Genomic DNA, 16,949 nt, shown 5'->3' with positions numbered 1-16,949 from the left:
ACCTACTTAGTATGAGGCATGACATTAGGGGGATGTTGTGGAGGGAAGGGATACAAAAGTTGATAGAATCTGGCCTCTTTTCAGGAGCAATTTGCCAAATTGAGTCATAAAGAGAGAAAGCAAAGTTGTGCACAAATGTAACTGTCCCAGACTCCCACAGAGAATCCACTAAGTGTCACAAAGTGAATCCGGGGAAACTGGGGTGTTGCCTTAGAAGCTCAAATGCATTTGGGGGATCAGAGAAGCTGTCCTGCCAGGCATAGCATTTGAATTGGTCCTCAAGGATGGGTGCATCCCTGGATTCTCTACATCCAGAAATGGATTTTTCCTTCTCTAATGTCCACAGCACTTCATCTCCTCCTCCAATGACATCTGTGTGGCTCTGGCAGCTCTCTGGGTGCCTTTGCTCTCCTCCCGAAGGCAGCCCTGGCTGCCCTCTCCTGCTATGGCTTCTGGGCCTTGATACCCTCAGACTCACACAGAACTGAGATCCCTACCTCTAGGGGTTTCAAATGCAATGCAATATGGCCGGCATAGACTTTTATATTCAGGAAACACAGACAAGATAGTATACATTTTGAAAATGGACTTTAAAATGTCAGCCATATATATTATATCAACAGAGAGAGAGGGGTGCAGTTTTTAAAAGGAGATAAAAATACCTCATGCGTATAGTTTCCAAAGAGGAATGGTGCCCTTTGGGAGGATTTGGGAAGTAGCCTTGAATCAGTCAGCCAGTCTGGGAGAGCTTCATGGAGGAAGGTGGGCTTCAGAGACTGACAGGACAGCTTGAGCTGCAAGGTTAGGATGGGAGTTTAACCGGGCATGCGGCACCCACTAGACTAGGGTACTCTGAGGACAAAGATTGTGCCTCAGACTCTCCTGTTGCCCCAGTAGCCAGTCTGAGGACTGGCACATGCATAAACAAGCTCTGAAGGAATCATATGGGAGAAAGCTTACTGGTAGGGCAAGACAGTCAGGGAAGTAGAGAGTGACAATAATCGGAGGGGGCTGGAAAGATGGGCTGGGACAGAGCATAGGCAGAGGGAGGCCAGGCCACGAAGTCACCCTTGCAAAGGGCTTTGAGAAAGGGCATTCACAAAGGCAGCCAGTCTCAGGCTTTAAGGAATTCGATGCCCTGTCGGGACTTTGGGTGGGGAAAATCCAAATGATTGGCCTCATGCACCTAGAAGATGCTCTGCCCATGTAGCACCCCTGTGACTTTGGGCAGGTCCCCTCCCCTCATCTGCATTCCCTCCTCCTCTTGTGGTCTGGCTCCCTGGGAACCCATGGTGGTGATAAGGTCAGAACAGAGTGCGGTGGGTGACTTGGGGGCAGGAAAAGGAGGCTGTGGTCATCAATGAAGGAGGAGAAAACAAGGATATGCACCAAGGAACTGACAATGGGACCATCGAGAGAGAGGTAACAAGCTATGAAGTCTGACAACTGATTCATTTTTCAAGAGTCGAGACTAAAATAAGAGGAGATAACAATAGTAGCCATTTATTGGGTATTTAATGTGTCCCTAGTGCCACATATACATTATCTACCTGATAAGACAGGAAAGCTACATATACATTATCTACCTGATAAGACAGGTATCATTATCATCCCACTTTATAGATGGGGAAACTGAGGCTTAGAGAAGTAAAATGATTGTTCAAAGTTAACACTGTTAGTAAGTGGAAGAGCTACAATTTGGAGACTTGATTTTTTACTCTTGCTAGAGCTCTTGGCCATTGCTTTATTCTGTCTCCCGTAAGCAGATTCACTCGTGAGGCTTTATTTGGATTTTAAATGGTGACATATCATAGTTCTTCATGAAGCGAAGATGGACAGGCACCTGCAGTGCTCAGGGTACATTGTGCCGGGAAAGCAAGAACCTTGGGAAGGAGAGCTGGGGATCTGCCATCAGAAGAAAGTGAAGAATAGGAGGCTTTCTCATTTGTAAAGCACTTTCACAGCTTTTGCCTTAATCCATTCTCATGACAGCCTTGGAAGTGAGGCATGAATTTTTTTTAAAAATCCCCATTTTCCAGTTGAGAAACCTGAGACCTGGAGAGGTGAAAAGAATTGCCCAGAGTCATCTAACTGGTACATGGCAGGAGAGCGGAACCTGGTTCTCTTTTCGCTGGGCTCTGCTGTTTGTCAGGGTTGAACATGAGGTCCCCAGAGGAAGCCCACGTTGCTGGAGGGTTAGAGGGGAGTGGGGCAGAGGAGGTACGGCTGGGGTCCTGAGCGCTGAGGTGAGAGAAGTTCTGAGGCACATGACCTCATCTTCAAAGTCCCAAGTAGAGCAGCGGGCTGGGGCTGAGGGTCTGAGAGAGGCATAGCTTGAAGTCCAGAGCTAGAGGACAATGCCAATGGCAAGGAGCCCAGAAATGAATGGGCCATCTCAAACGGAGTGCTCTGTGGGGTGCCCGCTCCAGAATCTAGGAGGTAAGGAGAAGGTCTAGCAGGAATCACGGGTTTCGGTCTCTGCCATTCCTGACTCCCTGGCATTGACGGGCAGGATGCCTGGAGGCCACGGGCTGCAGTGGAAGGAACGCATGCTTTGGAGACAGATTGCTCTGGATTCAACCCCTGGTTTGATCACTTCCTGCCTGTGATTTTGTGTCTCAGTTGCCCTTTCCATAAAATGGAATAACAGCTTTTTTTTAATCGTAAGATGTGAATAAGTGAATGCATATTCACAATATCAAATGACTCATTCATTTCATGAACTCAACATGTGCCAGCACTGTGCTAGGATAGTTCTGTGGGCCATGCAGACAAGGTCCCTGTCCTCTGGCAGTTTACTTTGGTGCCCAGCACAACATAGGCCCCTACAAGCACCATTTCATTCCTCCCATCTGTAACGTTACCCGATTTCTTTCCTGCGGTGCGTGGCTCCATGCCAGTAATCAGGAAGGAGAAAGGGGGTGAATCAGAGAAGAAGAACCTAAACTTTGTTCTGAGCCCACAGTTCCTGAGCTAAGCAGGAGCCAGAGGTCAGCAAGGTGAAGCTGGGGGCCGGGGACCAAAGTGAAGGGTTGGCACGTCATATTCCTCCTTATCTGACTGCCCTTGCACCAGAGCCCAGAGAGTTTGACAATGATGATCTCACTAGTGTTCAAAGCTTCCCGAGGGAGGCCAACAGCAAAGCAGAAAGCACTGGAGTGTGCTTGTGTTGACAGCTGCCGGATCAGAGGGCCTGGCTTGGGATCACAGGCTGCGGGGGTGGTGAAGCAGTGTGCAGATTCTGAAGCCTGGCAGCCCCACCCGGGGCCCCAGGAGCCAGGTTCACCCACACAGAAACTCAAGGGAGGCTGCGTTTCCTAATCAACAGCCTGTACCGTGTTACCGTGTGGTAGATGCTTTTCCTGTGGGTCATCTCTTTCAATTCTCCCAAGCCTGCCAAGAGAGATTATTGGTCCCATATTCTAGATCAGAAAACTGAGGCTCAGAAGAATGAAGTAGCCTGCTTAAGGGCGCATGTTTTCATCATAATAGGTGATATGCAGGTTCCCCTCCCTGTCTCCATCACACACACACACACACACACACACACACACACACACACACACTGCAATGACTGTCTCTCTAGGCTGGCTAACAGTGGACCAAGATGACCCCATCCTTACCTGCATCCTACATCAGTCCACCGGGAGCAGGCAGCAGGGATAAAGGTGGGGAGGGGTGGGTCAAGGAGTCAGACAACAGGCACCCCTTTGGCTCAGGGCATAGAGGGGGTTCAGGACATATGGAGCACCTCCTCGCCCACGTTCGTTTTCCGGGTCTGCCTCTCTACCAGACCTCTCTCCTTCCTCCTTTTTGGCATCCTCTTTGGATTCATTTTCTCCTCTCCTTTTATTTCCCCTTCTCTGCTTCCTGATTCACCCCTTGCTATCTTTTCCAGTCTTTTCCGTTCCTCTCTTCAGTCTCTCCCTCTCCCTTTGCTTCCTCTCCCTGGACTCCCCTGGCTCCTTCTCCCTTTCTCATCCTCCCTCGTGTTTTCCTCTCTTTGTCTCTTTGATCTCCTTCCCTCCTTTTCAGTTTGTCTCTCCCTAGCCTGCGCCCCTCCCCGCCGCTCGCACCCTCCCGCGCGCTCCTCCATCTGCGCCGCCAACCCTCCCTCCACCCCCCCGGCCCCGCCCTCCCTTCGCCAGCCTCCCCCCTTCCCTTCTCCGCTCTCGCTCTCCGTGATTTATTACTTGCCCTGCTGCTTCTGACAAACTATTTGTAGGAAAATGAGATTTGGTCCGCGCTGGATGGCTCCTCTGGGAGGCAGGCGTGGGGGTCGGGTGTCGGAGGCCCCGTGCGCCCCCCACCCCCAACCAGAGCCCACGGCGCTTACGGAGCTCTTTAAGATAAATGAGCAAAATTAAGAGACTCACTGGGGGAAGAAAACACTGGATGGGAGCGAGCGAGAGCGGATGGTACTTGGTTTCCTCCCAGAAATGTATCCACGTGCGCCCCACTGGGGCCTCCCCCATCTGCTGCAGACTCCAGGGAACTTCCTCCCCTCAAAGACGAACTTCCAGCCCCGGAGCATGTTTCTTCCTTCCCTGGGATGTGGCGCTGAAAAGGGCAGAAACCTCTAGTAAGGCACAAGCAACAGATTGAGGGTGGAGCAGCAGGTCTCTTTGGAAGTGGCCTGGAAGAAACCGGACAGAGAGGATGGGAAGGGGAGAAACAGAAGAGTGTGACGAGGTGGGTGTCCGAGGGCAGTGGGACAGGCTGTCAGGGTGGGAGAGTGGACTTGAGGAAGTAGCTGCAGGCCCAGACTACTTCAGCCACACCCTGATCCCCTGGGACCTCAGTAGCTTTCTGCGGGAGTCCCAGGCACGCTCAGGGCACAGGAGGCAGTGCTGGCTCCAACCTCAGTCCAAGGAGCTGTGGAAGCCTCAGAGGTCCTTGGCAGAAGTGAGCCCTCATTTCTCACCTCAAAGGCAGGGATTTAAGTTTTCTCTTGTCTGAGTGGCAGAACTATAAGTTGTCAGAGGGCAGGTAGTGGGTCTTTGGTTTTTCTGCAATACCACAGGGCTAGCTTACCTTAGGCCATAAGTATTATTTGTTGAGATGCATGAATACAAGAATGTCTTATAAGCTCTAGGCTCAATTTTCAACTCCCACAGATGTGCAATGAAAACAATTTTCCAGACTACTTTTTTTCCCTCTTATTTTGAAAGCAATACACCTATTTTTTCCATCGAACATTAAGACAACAGAGATACGCAACACAGAAGAAAAAAAATCACCTGTTATTCTGCTATAAACAGTCTGGAATTTATCCTCAATCTCAAAATACGTATGTGTTAAAAAAAGGTCATATTGTAAACATTGTTTTGACCTGCTTTATTTCATTCAGTGTTAAATTGTAAATACCTTTTTATACCATATTAAATATTTCTTCTATAACAAAATTCTAAGTGGTTACAGTGTTTTATTATAGGTTTGTATGCTCTATGGATGGTTATTTTTTAACAAGGCACTTATTTGTTCATTTTGATTGTTTCTAAATTTTTGATATTATCAAGATTTCCTCTTTTGCATTATTCAGATCAATCTTTTTTTTTAAGACGGAGTCTTGCAGTGTTGCCCAGACTGGAGTGCAGTGGCACGATCTCTGCCCACTGCAAGGTCCGCCTCCCAGGTTCACGCCATTCTCCTGCCTCAACCTCCCCAGTAGCTGGGACTACAGGCACCCGCCACCAGGCCCGGCTAAGTTTTTGTATTTTTAGTGGAGACGGGGTTTCACTGTGTTAGCCAGGATGGTCTTGATCTCCTGACCTCATGATCCACCCGCCTCGGCCTCCCAAAGTGCTGGGATTACAGGTATGAGCCACTGTGCCCAGCCCAGATCATCCCATTTTTAGCACAGTCAGTGTCTTAGTCTGTTTTGTGTTGCTATAACGGAATACTATAGCCTAAGTAATTTATAAAGAAAAGGTTTTTTTGTTCTTACTGTTCTGGAGGCTGGGAAATCCAAGGTTGGGGGGCTGCATCTGGTGAGGACCTTCTTGCTGCATCATTCTATGAGGGAAGGAGGAAGGGGAAGAGAGCAGAAAGGAGTAAGAGAGAAAGTGGGGCAGACTCATCCCTTTTATCAGAAACCTGCTCCCTCAATAACTAACTCCCATGATAACACTATTAATCCATTAATGAGGACAGACACCAATAACCCTTAGGACAGAGCCCAATAACCCTTAAATATCCATTCTCTTGACACTGTTACATTGGAAATTAAGTTACCAACACTTGAACTCTGGGGGACATATTCAGACCATAGCAGTTAGTTATAAAAGCGTGATTTATGATTTTTCCTGGTTTCATAAGCATAAGATGTGACATATTTTAATAGTTGACAATTCTACAGGGCCTGGTCTGACTTCCTAGCCTGGATCAGCCTTTCTAAAATGTTGTAGATTTTCAAAGACCACCAGTGCTGCAAGCCAGGGCAATCTGGAATGTTCTGGAAGCAAAGGAAGTAGCTATGGCTTTAGCCATAAGAATCAAAAAAGATATGGTACTTAAAGAAAAGGATTATTCAGTTCAAATCTTCCTAAAACATTCACAAAACAAATGTGTGTCAAGTTATAATAATGGGTGACGGTACCACTGATTGGTGTTAAGTAAGTTATGTGAGGATACCAATTTCAAAGGATATTAAAATGTAAAACTTGAAAATGGTGGAGTCATCCTAGGTATTATTTCATAAAATACAAGTAGAGAAGAAAAAGAGGATTTGAGCTATAAAGATATGAGAGAAAAACATTCAAAATTATGTGACGTCACATAGGTAACCCTTTCAAGTGACTGGGCACTTTTCAAGTGGAAGCTTTCCTCCCTGCCTTGAAAACAAGGATGTGTGACTGGTGTCCATTTGTCTGTCTGTCTATCAGTCTGGAGTGTGTGGTCTCAGGAAGGCTGGAAGATGATGCAAAACCCTTTGATCATTTGTTCTTTGCATTTGTGCTGCCATTCAGCACTTGCATACACTGTACTGAGACTTCTATTGACACAACTCCTCCAATCAATGTATTTCTTGGAGGACACCTTACTCACTTGTTCTGAACTTCAGTATCCTGGGTCTCTGAGTGGCTCTGTAGGGCAGTAACGGTGGGAGGGTAGAGTTCACAAACTATGTTCAATATTTGGAAAGGACTGATTACCTACAGTAAAGTGACTTCGGCTAGTAAAATGTCAGGTTTCTTTGCTTTGGGTTGATTTATAACAACTCAATTTGGGAATACATACTATCTGGAATGGATTGCTCTGATTGGCATTTCTCTAGGTCCTTGATTTATAAATGAGAGAGAGAACTGATTGTTCAATAAATACAGTCTATTTTTCCTAATTATGTAGGAAATCATATATTTGTAATAAAAGGAGTGTTTGATGGAACGAGCTCAGGAAGAAGAGTGTAATGTTCAACTATAGTTCTCTCTACTCCCCAGATGCTATTGGGGTAAATGTTACCCAAAGAAGAGAAGATTCTGTTGACCGTGAAGTTGAAGTATGGTGGGGATTTTCTAGAAAAATCCATTCAAGTCTTTTTCTCTCCCAGATCATGAAGAAAAGAGGGAGCATCTATTGAATGTAAGGTGGAGCCAAAGGCATCTATTGATGACTGAAGAAGAGGCATGAATATGACAAAAACAGGAACCTAGGCCAAAAAAGATGATTCATAGATGATTCAACCTGGAGGCCCCCACCTTATTTTATTAGTAAAAAAAGATGTGGTGGAGACTAAAATGATCCTTTTAATACAGTCCAAGATTTACTCTGCAAAATCCAGTCATATTTTTGACAGTAAATTCATAGCTCCTCTGTCCCCAGTAACAGAACGATGATCTTTATGGGGCCGGCATGAGGAAGCTGGCGGGCACGGCCCCCGCGACATTAAACTGTCTCAGTGAAGAGGCAATTTGTTTGATATTAAGAGTTATAAAAATATCAGCACAGAGCGGTTATGCCAGGGATATTGCACAAGCCAATCTGAATTTTAATGTAGTGTGAGCAATAAGCACCGCATTCCCTGAGCTCCTGCCACACTCCCTCTGCAAATATTTGAAGAGAAAAAGACAGAGGTTTTGAGTGTCTTACTCTTTTCCACTTGTGCTACATGTGGGCTTGCTCCTCACCAGATGTGTGGGAACTGGCAGGGGTTTCCAGGTGCCTGGAAGGGGGGTTCTCAGGAAGCCCCACACAGGAGATCCAATGGCGTCCCTGGCATCGTGTGCAGAGAGAATGGGGTCGGCTTGCTAGCACCTCTGTTCATGCCCCTCAGTCACACAAGCAGTCATCCAGCAGCCAGGACTCAGCTCCTGCACCCAGTTTCTTCTGATTTTTATCCCAAGTATTCTTTAGTGTCTTAGTCCAATGAATGCCATTCACCAAGCATTCCACTCCCCTCCCCATCCTCTAAGTCCACCATAAAATGCCCTTCTTATCTTCTTACTGTGCCCCCATCACACCCTGTCTCTTTAGCCCATAGGTGTACACCGTGACCTCTCCCCTCAGGCCCCTTCCATCAGTTTTCTCATTATTTCCCTTTACCGCCATTCCTCTCCCTTCACCTCCCAGTCACCTCTTCCCAGCCTCTTCTCCCATAAATATCCATTTAACCTTACAGATAGATCTTTCTGAAACATGCTAAACAATTAATTTCACTTCCACAGGGTGCCTACTCTGTGTCAGGCATTGGGCTAATGGCTGAAGGAGACATAAACATGAACAAGACCTGGTGGTCTCTGCTCTTCAGGGACTCACAGTCCAGTTGGGGGGTGGGGTGTGGGGGTGCCAGAAGTGGTGGGGCTGCCAGACAAGGATTCTGGTCATTTTTACTCTGAGGGCAGAGTGAGATAAGATCCCCAGGAGAGGTCCAAACACAGGCAGTAAAGGGCCTAAGAAGGAGAGATGTGTCTGAAGAGGGGAAATAGAGAACCTATCACGGTGGCTACTGGCTATGCCTTCAAGAAGGGGTACAGTTGGCAGGTGGCAGTTGGAGAACTGGGCAGAGAAGAGTCTATCTTAGGCAGAGCAGAGAAATGCTCTGATAGGGAAATTCATGGGGAATTGTTAAGAAATAGTGAGTCATCCAGCTTGTCTGACAGGGCTCAGAGAAGTTCAGGGACATGCCCAAGCTAATGAAAAGGTGAGTCCGATATAGCACGCGGTTTGTCTGATTCCCAGTTCAGAATGCTCTTCGTTACACCACAGCAGTAATTCTCAAGGTGTAAACCTGAGACTCCTGGACTCCTTGAGATCCTTTCAGGGTGTCTGGGAGGTCAATGCTGTTTCAAGATTGTTTGCCTTTCCTTTCTTATTTACCTCCGGGTGTACAGTGGGGCTTTTCACTGTGCATTTGGAGGATCTTTGTGACTCAGTGAACCAACATTTTCCAAGTGACCAGTGAACAGTGCATGATGTTACAAATCATGCATTGGTGAATCATCTGCTCAAGGCCTCTCTCTCTTTCTCTCTTTCTCTCTCTCTCTCTCTCTCTCTCTGTTTCTCCTGGCTCTTGCTCTCATTCTACCCACCTCCATCACAGCAGGCATATCCTTGAATCCTTTCATCTGGAAGTTTCCTTCCTTCCCCTTTCACCCAACTTCGTTTCTGCAGCACCTTCCTCTGCACTCCCTCACTCCCTTCCTTCCTTCCCAGATTCCAGATCTAGGCTACTTACATTTCTCAAGCCAGCCTCCATTTCTCCATCTTCTGTTATCCCTCAAACTCCCTCTCTAATTCATCATTCTTTCACAGGCATGGTCTCTGTTTCTTCTAGAGTTTTTGGAGGCTATCTATGCTTCTCAACTTTGGTCACCGGGTTCTCAAAAGTTCTTATTTGCTGCTGCAATGATAGATAAGTGTTCATGTTTGTGAACCATGCTCATCACTTTTGAAGTTATGAGAGACTCTTCTGAACCTCTCAGCTCAGCCTTGAGTCCAACTTCATGCAAAGGAGGAGGGGTGTCCTGGCTGTGATGGAGGGAGCACGGGTTTGGAGACAGGCAGACCTGGTGCAGAGCCAGCTTTGGCCCAGTCTAACAATGTTTGTTTAACCAAGTCACTCCATCTCTCTGAGCATTCAGCCCTGATTTTATTGAGTAAAGATAATAACACTCGCCCTGCAAAGTTCTTATGAAAATTCAATCAGAATTTACACATATGGCAGAGAGTAAGTGCACATGTAGATTCACTATTATTATCAGAAAGAGACATGATGGCAATCAGTGAATGTGAGTGTTTATTACAAGGCAGTTAATTATTTGTTTTGATTATTACAAATTAAACTATAACCTAAATCACTAGTTCTCCAACTTTCACACACAGCAGAATCACTTGGGCAGCTTGTTGAATATAAGGAGGTCCCAGAATTTCGGATTCAGTAGTTTATGAGTAGAGTCTTCACATCCATAATTTTAATGAACTGATGTACACCAAACACTGGCCCATATATTTTCTGAATTTTCTGGAATCTTAAATTTTCCCACTATTTAATGAGATTATTCAGTTCTTAAAAACCTACACAGCTTGTGTTTGATGATGTTTATTAATATCTCACAGGTTTTCATTCATTCTTTCATTCATTCACTCACATGGATTCTTTGTATTGAACTACTGGTTGCAATATCTCACCAAGCTGTCCTCTGCATAACCCACTAGGCCCTGCCTCCCACCCCTTCCGTCTTTCACAGAGCATGGTGTGCAGTGGAGCCAAGAGACCTTGGGCACTTTCTTTAATACTATCAAACCTCTATTTCTTTGCTTTTGCAGTGAGGACAGCACAATCTCATGGGGACATTGTGAGAATCATCCAGGCTAATGTGTGTGGGGGCTTTCTGTGATGTGCCACCCAAATGCTACTTCTAACCATTTTCTTTTGTGGAAAGCCCAGGTGCTTATTCATGTAAAAGAGGGATTGGACTTGCCAGTTTCTGAGGCTTCCAGTATTTTTGTACTTACTCAAACCCTCCATCACTCCAAGGACAGTGCTGGCTCAGGACAGGCTGAGTGGACACCAAAGTCTGGCCTCTCCTCCCCTTCCCATTCAATCCTGACCAAGCAGAACCTGCACTGTCTATACTCAGCTTTTGCAAATATGCTTAATGCTTTGCAAGCCTGTTGTCTTTTTCTTTCTTCCTACATAATTGTTTGTACTTGCTTATGTACCTTGAGTGGAGGATTCTTTTTTTTTTTTTTCTTTTTTTTTGAGGCGAATTCTTGCTCTGTTGCCCAGGCTGGAGTGCAGTGGCACGATCTTGGCTCACTGCAACCTCCGCCTCCCGGGTTCAAGAGATTCTCCTGCCTCAGCCTCCTGAGTAGCTGGGATTACAGGAGCCCGCCACCACGCCCGGCTAATTTTTGTATTTTTAGTAGAGATGGGGTTTCACCGTGTTGGCCAGGATGGTCTAGAACTCCTGACCTTATGATCCACCCACCACGGCCTCCCAAAGTGCTGGGATTACAGGCATGAGCCACTGTGCAGCCGAGGATTCTTTATATAATCTAAATGCTTCTTCACCTCACTACCTTGGGTACAATGAGGTCACAGGGAACCGTGTGCTTGGCTCCTGGGACTGGAGAGGTGTGGCTAGGAACTTAAGGCTACCACCCTCTGCCATCTTCCTGTGGCTCCTCCTAGCCATCTCAGGTGGTACTCCAGGGTTGCCATGTTGCTTTCATGAATCTCTTCTGTGCCTCTTGCTTCTTGTCTGTGTCCCCATCATCACTCTGCTCAGGCTGTCCCTTGAAGAGTGGCCACCACCACTTTCTCTGGACAATTATTAGCTGAACATCTACAGAATGGGAAGGGAAAGGCTTCTCTCTTCCTTTGTGACTCCTTTACAGGGATGCCTGAGCTCCAAGATGTTCTAGCTCTTTTCACTTTGCATACACACGACCTTTTCTCTGCAAGGAGGCTCAAGCAGTGTTGGCCTCATTCTATGCAGAAACATTTCCATTTACTGCTCAGGTCCTGTTTCCAGATTGGTCCATAATGGTGGCTTCTTTCCCTCAGGATCTGTCTCCTGAAGTTCCTCACTGCAATTTGGCTTTCTTGAAGGCCTTGCCAATGTCATCAGACATGTCTGTGTATGTCCAAATCCCAAATTGTTTGTTTGTTTGTTTGTTTTTTGGAAGCTTCCCGGCCCTGCATAAATCAGTTGGCACAAATAGACTGAGGAGTGTGGGGTGCAGGGAGCCCAAAAGCTTATCCGGGACATAGAGTTATACCCAGAAAGCATGCTAAGGTGGGCAAAATCCTCTCTGCCATTCTTCATGTGAGAAGCACCTATAGGTAGGATTAGGTAATTAGAGTTTTCAATGAAGGTGGATGGTGAAGAAAATGGCCTGCCCTGCCTATGTGAAGAGTTATTGTTTCTTTCTTTGTCTTTTATTTATTTGGGAAATAGCACCATAGGGTCAGCATTGAAGAGAGCAGGAAGCTTTGAAGTATTTTCAGGAGAGTGATGAAGGAGAAGCCAGGGAGCACAGAATCAGGAGAAGGCAGTAGGTGGATGAGGCCAGGACCCTCTGCCTCCTGTAGGCAGGCTGTGGAGCTCAGCAGTGATTCCTGTCATGGGCGCTTCCCCAGCTGTTGTATGGAAGCCACTCAGAGAATGGCTAAGGCCCAGAATCAGGAGAAAGGGAAAAGGAGTGAGGGTGTAAAGGTAGTGGAGGGGGGTAAGGTTTCTAGACTGGTTTTGGGGATGCAATAAACTTGATGAATTGAGAAGGGCCTCCAGTCTGTCCTCAGAATTACTGCATTAATTGCAAAGGTACGATAGACACAGAGGATCCTTCTCCTCAAGGAAAAGGAGATGTGGGATCCTTTACTCATCCCTCATCCCACACTCACTGAGTGCTCTCTGTGACATTCACTTTCAAGCCCTTCTCTGTCAGGGGACTGGCAGGACCTGCACTTGACTTGTGTTGGTGCAAAGTAGGAAGGAAGACTGCCCACCGGTGCTTCCATTGCAGAGTCCAAGCCTGGATCAGGAACTGCTGTGAGAAAAGAGAGTACAGAGACTGGGAGACCTTGCTGAGAAAGAACAGACAGGAGTCAAAAGAGGGAGTGAACGCCAAGCAAAGAGAAAAATGAAGAGAAATGACTGCCCGGTCCTAAGGCTAATTGTGCTGCTAGCAATAACTGGGAAGTTGGGAATGGGCTCTGGCTTGGAAGGAAAGATAACAAGCTCTGCTTTGGACAAGTTTTGTTGCAGGGGTTGGAAGGCCAACCAAATAGAGATCTTTCAGAGACAATAAGAAATATGAGATAGGAGAAGGACAAGGGGTCAGGGTTTGAGAGTAGGCCGAGCAGCAGTCAGATAATGAGAGCAATGCCGGGTTGGTGAGATAATTCGTTTGTCTACTTAAGAAATATTCATTGAGTGCCTACTGTGTGCCAAGCATGGCTCTGAGCCCTGGGGATACTGCAGTGAATCTGACAAGGAAGGTAACGCGAATGATTTGTACGGAGGAAGAGAATAAGTGCTGTCAAGTCATGAATGGGGCTGGGGGAAGGAGAGAGCATCAGTGTGGGAGGTCAACCCGGGATGCAGGAGACCAGGAGAGGAATAATAGCATGATGGATCAGCTGGGGCCTGAGCAGACCTACATATAACAGAAAATCCAAACAGTGGCAGCCTAAACAAAGCAGGGATCTTTAAGGATTTCACAAAGCAAGATATATGGAGGTGACCATCCAGCTCTGGTTCAGGAATGCCATCAAGTAGAGGACCAGGCAATCTGCTCTCCAGAGCTGCACAGGCAACTGCCTGCGTCGTGTGATTGGAGAGTCAACCATGTTCCCCCTGCCCCCAACTTCAGAACCTTGCATTTCTTCCTTCTCTGGTTTGAGGCTGCGGTTTTCCAACTGTACTCTGTGGTGCCCTAAGGAACTGTGGTGATATCTCAGGGGTAGCCATGTGGACTAAAAGGCCAGCCAAGGAGGCTGATCCTCAGGCACAGTTGGTCAGAGTTTAAACAGAGCCTTTATCAGAGTTATATTACATGTGATTATATGCATATATTAACCCCAATTGCTCTTTCTCAGAAGAGTCCCTAAAATGAATGTTTCCTACAGGAACAGGTTGCCTGAATAGCTTTCTAGAGTGAGCAGGGGCTCATTTGTGAAGACTACCCACTGCTGTCACAGGTGTAGCCTACGAAGGCACTGGATAATGTGTACATATGTGTGTGTATGCATGCGCATGTGTGTGCATGTGCTGCGTATGCACTCATCTGTGTATCTTTCAGTGCCGTGTACCCTTCCTCCCCTCAGTGACCTGAGCCCTTCTCTCCCTAACTGTCTCTGCATCCTACCCCCAAAACATCCCTTATCCATTCCAAATCTGGGGTCTTCTTTCCAATTCTTGTCCTAAAGCACAGTACCATGTTGTAAATTTATTTTAGAACTTGTAACTCTGGGGCATTTGAAGTGGGGAGAGAGGAGGAGAAACAGGCAGGGAGAAAGGTAGTCTAGAGAAGAGGCACAGGATGCTAAGTCATGCTTGCTTCCAGGGAGGAAGCCTGGGCTGGTGGAATTTCAGCTGTGAGACCATGCATAGTCCAGTCTCCATGTCAGCGCCATCACTCTCCTAGACTTGGGAAGGGACCTCACATTTGGTAAGAGTAAACTGTGTGCCTGACATTGTCCTATGGGCTCTCCTATAATCGTTTACTCTTCATACCAACCCTGCAAGACAGGCAATTTTGCCCTCATTTTATAAATGAGGAAAACTTGCTTCATTTGTATTTGAAGGCTGCTGTGAAGGCCAAGAGAAAATGTGTGGAAGAAAAATTTAAAACAGGGGAGGTATTGTCCAAGTGCATGGGTCGATATCCCTGGCTAACTTTCCACTTGACCCATAGGCCAATTTAGTACCAAAGAAAATTCATCTACCCTCTTTCTGTCCCTAGCCTACTGATGACAAAAATGGAGCATGGAAGGAGAAGGTCCAGGAAGATTCTGTATTTCAAGGGAATAAGATACAAGTCCTGCCACAAAAGCCTCTAGAGAAGCAGGTAGAAAAATAGCCAGTCTTGTGGGTGAACTGAGAGTGCATGATATAAGCTCTGGCTGGTGACTTTATCTCTCCAAGCCTTAGTTTCTTTATCTGTATAGTGGGATCAATAATAGGACCTGCCTCATCGGGTTGTCGTGAGGAGTAAGTGAATGCACATAAAGAAACTGGGAGTGTCTGCCATGGCGACGGCTTAGTAGCTGTTAGATTGAGTTATTACGGTTTACAGATGAGGAAACTGAGGGACACTTTCCCTAAATCCCAAGCCAGGAGACTTCAGACTGATCTCTGTCTCCCACTCCTGCTCAGAGTCCGGCTCCCTGGAGCCCTTTCTGTTGTTTACACATGTGTGTGGGAAGAGCTGCTGGGGAGGGTGTGTGAACAAGGCTTTATGGCCTGAGGAGGGATTGGAGTCGTGTTTCCCTGTGGGTCTCATTTCCCAATCTGGCAAGGCTTATTCAACTCCCCACTTTCCTCACTGTCCCTCCCTGCCGTCCTCCCTGTCTCTCCCTTTGTGAAAGGCCTGTTTCGACTCCTGGCTAGGAGAGTAGCAGTTGGGAATCCCTTCCTATTCTAAATTTCTAATTTTATTATAGTTGTTTATCACTGCCTCAAGAGTCATCCTCAGGGACTGTATTTCCCTGATTTTGTCGCAGACTCAGACTAAGACTCTTAAAAGTCTCCTTAACTTTAACTTTGTAAAAAGATCCATGGAACTGTTTCAAAGGAAGTTGAGTATGAATGAGGAAATGTGAAAGAAAGAGGGAGGGATGGGGAGAGAGAGAGAGAAGTTTCTACACTGGTTGATGTAAGATCAACAAGACCCTATGGATTTGAGCCATCTGTGGAGATCCTCAGGAGGGAGAGACAGCCCAGGACGGTGCAGGAATTGTGGGGTAGGTGGGGCGTGTGACCGGGGTCCTAGGTCTTCCAGTAGTTTGACCCTGGTACTTCCCACAGAACTGAAATGTGGGTGTCTCAGGAACCTTCTAATATGAAGGGTCTGAGTGGGAATCTGCAGCCATAGTGGCTTCAGAAGGCTCCAGGGAAAGGTAACCCATTTACTCACAGCAGCCATTAACGTTCAGACCCAGAGGAGTTTAGCAGATTAGCTCTAGATTTATAAGACCCAGGAAAGTGGATATCGGGCTGACCAGGAAGGGATGGGGCTGAGGGAAAAGAGGAGACCAAGCCTGCTGGACCGGATTTGGAGGCACCAGTGACCCAGTGACCTGGGGGAGAGGCAGATTTTGTAGGTTCTTTTGGGACCAGTCCGATTATCTTGGATGGTGGGCCTGCTAATGGAGTTGGGTTGGCTTGTGGAAGACATGAGAAGGGAGAGAGATCAGGATATTTTATTTAGGGAATTATGTTAAAGGGTGAAATCTAGAAGCCACAGTCTGAAAGAATTTATATTTAGTGGGGGAAAATCAAAGGATGCAGAAAAGAAAACAAGATAAGGAAATTCTGGCTGTGTCTAAATCCCAGAAACAGGTGCTCAGACCTAAAGAGCTGCTGCCAACCAGAGCTCTTGGTGGACTGACTGATGGCAAGGTGTCCGACTTCTTAGGGTCTCTTGAAATCTCTTTCTTTTGATGCCACATAGAGGCTGTAAGGGGAGAGGTACTTGTTCTGACACCCAGAGGGTGGGCTTTGAGCTCTACCTCCCCTTCACCATCTCATCCTTGGGAGCACCCCATGTTTCCTGGACTCTCAGGGGTAAAGCCAAGATTCCCAGGTGGGGCCTGTCATCTTTGGGGAATGCCTGCCCCACACACAGAGGCTAAACTTAGAGCACATAGGGCTGTAGGGTGTCATGGGTTGATCTAAGGTATGAGCATCTGCCAGGGTTATTTTATTATCTCCCCTGGCCTGAATGATTCCTCTCTGTATTAAAACAAACATAAAATGGTAAAACAAAAATAAAACAATGTG

The 16,949-nt window shown here is 46.8% G+C and overlaps 1 long non-coding RNA gene across 1 annotated transcript; it reads right to left on the bottom strand.

The window, feature by feature from the left end:
• Positions 1 to 1,487: 1,487 nt before the first annotated feature.
• LOC116270310 lies at positions 1,488 to 4,053 on the bottom strand. The gene is made up of 2 exons (XR_004178336.1): positions 3,624 to 4,053; positions 1,488 to 2,531 (listed from the first exon to the last, which is right to left on the bottom strand). It is a non-coding gene; the product is annotated as an uncharacterized LOC116270310 (long non-coding RNA).
• Positions 4,054 to 16,949: the final 12,896 nt, after the last annotated feature.

Source organism: Papio anubis, chromosome 14, assembly GCF_008728515.1.
Source record: "Papio anubis isolate 15944 chromosome 14, Panubis1.0, whole genome shotgun sequence".
Lineage (NCBI taxonomy): Eukaryota > Metazoa > Chordata > Mammalia > Primates > Cercopithecidae > Papio > Papio anubis.
This window is presented reverse-complemented; position numbering and strand designations above follow the sequence as displayed.